At 33.9% G+C, this 8155-nt stretch overlaps 1 protein-coding gene across 1 annotated transcript in view; it reads right to left on the reverse strand.

Annotated features, from left to right (window-relative positions):
* LOC110033488 (epoxide hydrolase A) overlaps nucleotides 1-8155 on the reverse strand; it is a 25629-nt gene that overhangs the window by 1181 nt on the left and 16293 nt on the right. The window lies entirely within an intron of this gene.

Raw genomic sequence — 8155 nt, forward strand, 5'->3', positions numbered from 1 at the left:
CACAATGCTGCACATGATATGGCATTAATGTTTTATGAGTTTAAATTAGACTTAAAATTAACGCCCTCTAGGACTATTACGAGGGATGTAAGATTATCGCTTCGAGCTTCGGCGTGATAGATTTCACTTGAATGTTTAAATTTTACAAATATTCTTGATGTATTCATAATTTTATCTAAAGTTATAGCCCAAAACAATTGCACACAATTTGAGGAGGCATTTTGAAAATAGAATCCTCTCCAGTTATGATTTCTTTTTTTGAACATGAGTATCATCTATTGTTCGAGAATAACTCATGTTCGTCTCGTTAAGTAGCTCGTGTTTGGGTCATTCTTTAAAAGAGCTGAACATGAACAAAATTTTTAAGCTCAAATTATAAATGAGCCGAACACGAACAGCCCTTTATTCTCTCTTGTTTTTAGCTCAAAATAAAGAAATTATATACATTATTTATATAATAGATATATTATATATTAATATATATTTATACCTAAGTTTAAATCATAACAGCTCGTGTGGTCATGTGGTTCTGCACATTTTATTGCACAGAGTTGATGCAGGTTTGAATCCAACACATTAATATATATTTATACCTAAGTTTAAATCATAACCGCTCGTGTGGTCATGTGGTTATGCACCTTTTATTTCACAGAGTTGATGCAGGTTTGAATCCAACACCCAACCTCTATTTTTTTCAATTAATTTTAACGAGTCAATTTCGAGTAGAACACGAACAAGAATATTTAAACCTAGTCGAACACGAACACAATGTTCACGAGCCAATTTCGAACGAGCCAGCTTGAGCTAGCTCAAGCTCGGCTCGTTCACAACCCTAGCATCATCAAGATATTTAGAGTGCTCATTGTGTCGCCAATTTGTTTGCTTATTCGTAGCCGATGAGGTTCTTAGTTAGCAAACGATTTGAACTCATCTTGGAAATCTATTATGCTATGAAGCTTGTCAAATCTACTTTCAATGTATCGCTTCATGCAGGCATGATATGGAGAGGTTGCATTTGAATACAAATTTTACCTATTAAGGTCATTGAAGGCTATATGCAAATGCAGATTAAAAATAATTAGATGAACCCCACTAGTACTCAATTACCATTATATGATGATATCAATTTGCTTGATTCGACTGGGACTAGAAAATAAAATTATTTTCTATTTACAATTTGGTTACAACTCCTTGAATAAATATTGCTAAAAATATCAATCTCCCTGGTTTTATTCCTTGATTACAATCCCACCATCTACGTAGAGAACAGGCTATCATGCAGAATGAGAGTTTGAACTCATACAAAAACGAGACTATATAAATTTTACAAAGAATTGCAAGTATCTTGAAACATGATATTTAAATTCAACTTATTTTTATTCCATGTAGCATTAGCTGACTTTAAATTTATATATTAAGCGGATCACATGCAGACAAACTTACTTTCGATATATCTGCACGATTTTTATTGCACCTGCATAATATACTTGTATTATTTTCATAGCACCTACATAAAATACTTATAAAATATTTGATGCATCTACATAAAGCTGTGCATATTTGTTGCACACACAAACAATAGCATAATTTTTTGTACACTTGCACAATGCATTGGAATACCTTTTTGATTCAATTGCATGACGCATTTATGCATTTCCTAAGGTATTTTATAAGTTGTCTGGAGAAACGGATGCATATTCAAATTTTATTGTTCACATGAAATACCATTAGGACAAGTGCAGCATTCAAATTTAAGTTTTATAAAGATCGCATTTTGTCTGTTTGTGTGAACACATTGCAGATCCAGTGGCCGATTTCACGAATTAGAACTTATTAACACATTTTATTGAATTATTAAAAGGTGTGAACCTTTAGATATCTGGGGTCTCTTGTTCAAAGTGATGGTGATATAGATGGGGATGTTATTAGTAGAATTCAAGTTGGTTGGTAAGTTGGTTCAAGTTGGTTGGTCGAAGTGGAGGAATGCTTCGGGCTTATTGTGTGATAGAAAAGTACCTCTTCAACTGAATGGAAAATTTTATAAGATGGTGGTGAGACCTGCAGTGCTCTATGGTGTTGAATGTTGGCCTTTAAAAGAGAAGCATAAAACTAAGCTAAGTGTTGCCGAAATGAGAATGATTAGGTGGATGAATATGAATGCTTCAATGAGCGGCTTGACACTTAAAATGAATATATCTGTGATAGGGTTGGTGTAGCTCCAGTGTCGTCGGGTCACATTAACTGTCGACCATCTGATGATCCGATTAGGAGAGTAGATGTTTTAGATTCGACTTATGTTAAGAAAGGCAGAGGTAGACCTAGAAAAACTTGGGCATATTATATAAAAAATGATATTAATTTATTAAAATTAAAATGAAAATATGACACTAAATAGGAAGCAATGGAGAAAAAGGATTCATGTAGCCGACCCCACTAAATAGGATAAAGATTTGTTGTTGTTGTTGTTGTTGCTGTTGTTGAGAGAGATAAGTTTTTCCTTAGAAAGACATTCAGACTTGTCGGGTGAGACAATCACCCACTTAGATAAGGAACTTTAGATTTTGAAGATTGAGATTATTCTCATTCAAAATGCTTTAGAGTTTTGTGTAAGTACCATCCCTCTGTATTATTTCACCACCCAAAGAATGCGACTTGGTGCAAAGGTCACTAATAATAGACCCCTAAGATGAAATGACTTTTCCCACGTGTTGTACTTCTTTGGTGAGATCACAAGAACAATCTTCGACGTGTATTTCAAACACGGCAATAGCTCTAAATCTTTTGATATCAGAACTTATCCATCACTAGCTCTCCTGCTCAGGCAATCGCCAACTAAAAGCTTCAGCTATATATTGCCAAGAATGATGGGGTTGGCTTAGACCTTTCTCAGTTTGATTGGTTAAAAATAAAAAAAAAATCAATGAAGCTGGTGTTAGAGCTACTCAAAAAATGTAAAGAAGATAGAAAGGATCATAATGGGTGGCGTGGGGTTGCCCGATGGCTTCCCACAAAAAGAGAGAGAATTTGAAAAATAGCAAGGAGTGGCTTTAAAGCATCATGAGCCAGATAACTCCAAGCAGCCTGCAGAAAAGGAAAAAGGATAGCCACGTAACAGTTTAAACTGAAAAATTTCTCTAATAGCAAGAAAGAGAACCAATTCTCATGGGTATAGAGGACACCATATCATATGGTTGTGTATTCAAGGAATTAAATGTAAAAATTAATTAAATTCCAAAATAATACCCCCACTACTCGTGCAAGACCAACTTAGTCTGAAGTTTCACATTTCTCCAATCAAGCCCATGAATTATACAAAATTGATCCAAAATATTTCCTCATATAAAAATTATGACACAATATTAATCTCAATTTAGTCAATCAAAGTTGATTCTAATTTAGCTACCAAGGAATCATTTTTTTTAAATTTATATAGTCGAGAGATTATAATGGAAAAATATAATACTCTTAGACTAAATTTGCTACATACAAATAGTTGGGGGATTATTAGTTTTGAAATAAATGTACCTACACACAACAGTAAATGAAATGAAAAGAATTTAATTTAATGGTAAAAAAACAAACATGGTTTCTTTTAAGTTCAAGATTAAACCATCTCAAAGCTAAGGGGCTGTTTGGGTCACTTTTTATTTTACTTTTATTTTCTTCATATTTTTATTTAAAATGAAACATGTTTGGTATGTTATAACATTAGTTATTTTTAAAAATACTCAAAATAATTACTACAAATTAATTTCTAAAAATTTTTAGAATTATAAAAACAAATTAATTTATTTTTAAAAACAAAAAATAAAAAAAATACAAAAAAAATGCACTGAACTAACATATTTTTCAAATAAAATCAAAAAAGAAAAAAAAACAAAAGTGGTCACTAACAGGTCCTAAGCCTTACTACTGAAGTTTATTTTCAATTAGCTTATTTTTATTAGATTTTATTCCAAATATTCCACTAATACAATCATTCTTTAATTTATCATTCCTAACTTTATCTCATATGCACCTCAATATTCTTAATTTTTTCACGTTCAACTTAAAAATATAGAAGACTTGCACTGCACGATGCTCAAATCCAAATATCGCCAGCCTAATTGCAATTTTATAAAACTTGCACTTGAATCTCCACAATGTCCACTTATTGTACAATGCTCATACTTTTGTACTTTAGCATGCTAATTGAAAATATACACCCTCATAAAAGCTATAGCAGCAGATTTAAAATGAACATTTGGTCCCCCAATCGAACTCAATCACAAATGAACATTTGGTCCCTTGCTACTAAAGTTTATTTTCAATTTGCTTATTTTTGTTAGATTTTATTCCAAGTATTCCACTAATATAATCATTCTTTAATTTATCATTCCTAACTTTATCTCATATTCACCTCAATAATCTTAATTTTTTCACGTTCAACTTAAAAATATAAAAGACTTTTGTACTGCACAATGATCAAATCCAAACATCGCCAGCCTAGTTGCAATTTTATAAAACTTGCACTTAAATCTCCGCAATGTCAACTGATTGTACAATGCTCATACTTTTGTACTTCAGCATGCTAATTGAAAATATACACCCTCACAAAAGCAATAGCTGCAGATTTAAAAAGAACATTTGGTCCCCCAATCCAACTCAATCACAAATGATAAGTCTCCTTACATTTTCTTCCCTTTCCTAAAAAATCCTGATGGCTGAATTCACCTGTTTTTATATTGCTATATCTAAAGTGTGTGTGGTAGAATAGCTTCGAATTCACACTATAAGTGCCTGAAATAGTGCATGGAATATCATACTTAATTAGTACACTTTAATCTGTTCTAATATTTTGCAAGAATTAAAAGTTAACAATCAAATACTTAATTTGAGCCAAAGTATCATAAAAAAATTTCTCATGAATACTAGACATTGTCAACGTTTTCTTCATCTTCACTACTCAGAATTGGGTCTATAAATCCTCAACTAATTTCTAATTCGTACAACAATAGTGAGTAAATCGCATTTTTTTTTCCTAACCATGAAAGGGCTAAAGAAAATTACTACAATTAAAGAGTTAGCCTGGGACAATGAGAGTCTTTTCCATCGTAGCAAATGTTTCAGATCTAAGTTACGGGACCAAGCTCTCTACAATTGTAAGGGCAAGATTGTGCACATTAATCCTTTCCCAAATGCTGTATTATTAAGAGCTGCATGCATTAAGTACATTGATGCAAATCTAAAAATCTATATTGATCAGACATGCAAATCATGTGCGTTGATGTTTTTTGTTTGATTTATCTTTCGAAATTTTACGTTTATTTTAATGTAAGATAGCTATGATCATGATGATGCCTATGAAAGTTCGTGAAGTTTTTGATACGATGATGATGCCTAGTTTTTAGTCTTTTGAGTCATAAATAAAATCCCTAAATATTATGATATGAATTACTGAACAAAAGTTCAAAACTTTTCTCTCGAAATTGTGTGCGCTGAGCGTTGGATGTGAATCGTAGAGCATTTTACAAACCTTGATGAACTTTCTAGATATATTTTTCCTATTACCAATGGGAGTTTAGAATCTTCACATTAGTGAACTTTATCGATATGCTTTCTATCTAACTATTTATGATTGATTTGCATTTGTGCGATTGAGATTTGGCCAAATTTATCAGTTTTCTTTTTTGCAGTGTAAATTCTAAATTAACGTTCTCAAACTTCTAATGAAATTTCAAATTTTGCTGACTTCAAATTATTTTTAGGAGGTAATGTTTTTTTTTTATTATTATTTAGCATCAAAATAGACTAACTTTTGCCTAAACTAAGAGGTAAAAACTTCATATTGTGATTTTTGGTGTACTTATTTGAGCATCTCATCATATCTTCGCATTAGTGAATCTTGAATCATAAGATGTCTAGCATTAGATTTGGTGTAAGAGCTTATTGATATTTTATCATATCAACTAGAAGGGGGGCATAATAACTCAATCAATTAACAAAAAAACTAAAAATGAAGGGTTGATTACATGCAGTGCATCCAAAACATTGCTATTTACAAATCAAGCACTCTCTTTCATCCATTTTTAAAATTCTCACTCAAATATCATAGGTCATTATAAAACCCCAACCCATATTTTTTATTTTTATCAAATTCACAATGGTTTGATCGTGGCACACGTAAATGCATCAGTTTCATTGTTCAAAAAATCACCTAGGTGCTTGATTTGTAAATAGCAATGTTTTTTGTGCTGTAATCAAAATCATAAGTCATATTTCTAACCAAATACAATGCAATTCTGTGAAGTTCAACACAATCTTGCAACATTAAATTGGAGTTATAAGTCCTTTTAGAGTTCATTGATAATTTGAAAGATTTCTTGGAACTTTATCATTTCTCGATTCTAAAATGTTAAAATTGTTGACACAAAATTAATAAGATGTCCTCAATTTTATTAGTGTAGTCTAGCAAATGGAACAAATCGACATGGCCTGACATGAAACAAAAACTCAGGGCTATATCTATCAGTATGTAATCATAGAACCAACTAATGATCTGTTAAAGGGTTGTAAACAAGTGATTATAACCTATTTAAATATTATGCAAGGTTTACTGGCCTTATAATTAAGCATTGTATGCCTCGATAATATTTTGTTTCCACTATTGGTTTCATTAAAGGTCTTAGCTGCACGTTAGGAATGAACTAACCCACAATTCACCAAAAGCACTACTAAGTTCCGTCCTGATCTGTGCATATTAAGGTATAATTCGATGGTTCTGTAAGGATAATTACGCATGCACTTAAAATTTCGAAAAAAAAATCACTACAATCTCCTCGACAACCTGTCGGTTTCATTACTTGATAAGTCTTTAATAGTATCCTTTAAGATGCATATTAGCATGTTATCAATTTCATTACTTGATATCATTTGAATAATCTACATGGCATAATTTACTTGAATTAAGGAGGTCTACATTGGAGTCTAAAGGCTTTCGCTTGAGTAGAACTAAAACTAAATATACGAAATGTAATTTTAGTAGTAGTAGCTCTAGAGGCAGCATTGTAACTATGGGTGATCAAACCATTAAAAGATGTGATATCTCGGTTGATGTTGGAGCTTTTCGTGAATGTGGAATTACGCTCATTATTATTTACTTTAATGTTATTTAGTACTTGCTATATTTAGTCATAGTATAAAAATAGTAATTCTTAATTATAGGTATTTATGTTTATTCTATAATTATAGGAATTACTTAATTGTAGGAATATTTCTTTCCTTGTTTTATCTCTTGTAAACGCCTATTTATAGGTGAATTATCTATGTATTCATTGAGAAGAAAGTTATTCAAAACTCACATGGTATCAGAGCCATCAAAGAAGAGAAGCCTCTCCCACTAGGCTCGATCACGGCCTTTCTCTCCCGCGATCCTCCTTGACCGAGCGCTGCCCTAGTTGTCCGAGCGCTGCTCCTACCGATCGCGCCTCCCTCCGATCGTCCATATCGGATTCAAGATCATCGGCGTCGCGTCCGCGTCCGTCCGCTTCCGCGCTCGTCTCCCGCGCGCATCTCCCGCACAGCTCGTCCTTGCCGGCTCCCGCGATTGTCTCTTGCGCCTTCCGCGTCTTCCGCGATCGTCTTCCGCAATCGTCTTCCGCGACCGCGATCGTCTTCCCCGCCTTCCGCATCTTCCGCGATCTTCTTCCGCGACCAGTTCCGCGTCTTCCTCGGTCGTCTTCCGCGATCGCCGACTTTCTTCCACGATCGCCGACTTTCTTCTGCGACCAAGCAGCCAGTTCCTGCCGAGCTCAATGACTAAGTATGGCCATGCCCGCAACTCCTCCTTCACCAGTGATGTTACTTCTAGCCACCCCTCCGCGACTGGGCCTCCATTGCCTAGCAATTCAGACAGTAATTATGTCCTCATCACCAGCCACAAACTCACGGGCCTAAATTACCTCCAATGGTCGCAGTCAGTCATGATGTTTGTATGCGGCAAAGGCAAAAATGACTACCTCACTGGTGATGCTCCAGCGCCGATGACGATAGATCCGTCATACAAAACTTGGAAATCGGAGAATAATATGGTTATGGTCTGGCTTGTTAACTCAATGACACTTGATATTGACGAAAATGGCGAAAATTTTCTTCTCTATGGCACGGCTAAGGAAAT

This window comes from Phalaenopsis equestris, unplaced genomic scaffold, assembly GCF_001263595.1.
Source record: "Phalaenopsis equestris unplaced genomic scaffold, ASM126359v1 Scaffold001196, whole genome shotgun sequence".
Lineage (NCBI taxonomy): Eukaryota > Viridiplantae > Streptophyta > Magnoliopsida > Asparagales > Orchidaceae > Phalaenopsis > Phalaenopsis equestris.